Source organism: Chenopodium album, chromosome 10, assembly GCF_948465745.1.
Source record: "Chenopodium album chromosome 10, dcCheAlbu1.1, whole genome shotgun sequence".
In the NCBI taxonomy this organism is placed as follows: domain Eukaryota; kingdom Viridiplantae; phylum Streptophyta; class Magnoliopsida; order Caryophyllales; family Amaranthaceae; genus Chenopodium; species Chenopodium album.
The window spans coordinates 11,571,654-11,572,220 of record NC_137843.1 but is presented as its reverse complement, the minus strand read 5'-3'; the positions used below and the strand labels follow the sequence as shown (position 1 = coordinate 11,572,220).

The 567-nt window shown below is 31.7% G+C and overlaps 1 non-coding gene across 1 annotated transcript; it reads left to right on the top strand.

Moving 5' to 3' along the window:
- Positions 1-256: 256 nt before the first annotated feature.
- TRNAI-AAU (transfer RNA isoleucine (anticodon AAU)) lies at positions 257-330 on the top strand. The gene has a single exon. It is a non-coding gene; the product is annotated as a tRNA-Ile (tRNA).
- The last annotated feature ends 237 nt before the right edge of the window (positions 331-567 follow it).

Genomic DNA, 567 nt, shown 5'->3' with positions numbered 1-567 from the left:
TTCAAAAATTGAAATTTTCAAAAACTAATATAAAAGCATTGAAATATCCAATAATTTACATCTTTTACACAGTATCACCGTGTGTTTGGACTCATATAATAACTAGTGAGATATTCATCTAAAAACTCTCTATTACTACGTAAAAGACATTATTATGGATCTTCGCTTGGAAACCTTTTGAACTTCCACGGTATTATTATTCATGATAAATTAGTTTTAATTATAAATAAATTATGTTTTAAAATTAAAATCAATTGGCCTATTAGCTCAGCTGGTTAGAGCGTCGTGCTAATAACGCGAAGGTCGCAGGTTCGAGACCTGCATGGGACAACTGCTTTTTATTTCCCCTTCATAAACTTTTGGGCCAATCAATTTTTTGATTCTCTAAACACAGCAACTTTCTATAATGTTACAAATTAAAGCTTCGAGGAACCCATGCTGTTGTCAAAAATATTATTTCTCTAGATACATTATATTGGTATTTGGTACGTCGTATGATACTATCAATGATCAAAAGTAGAACATACATGGTCTGGTACTCACTACTAGTAATAGTATAAGGGGGGC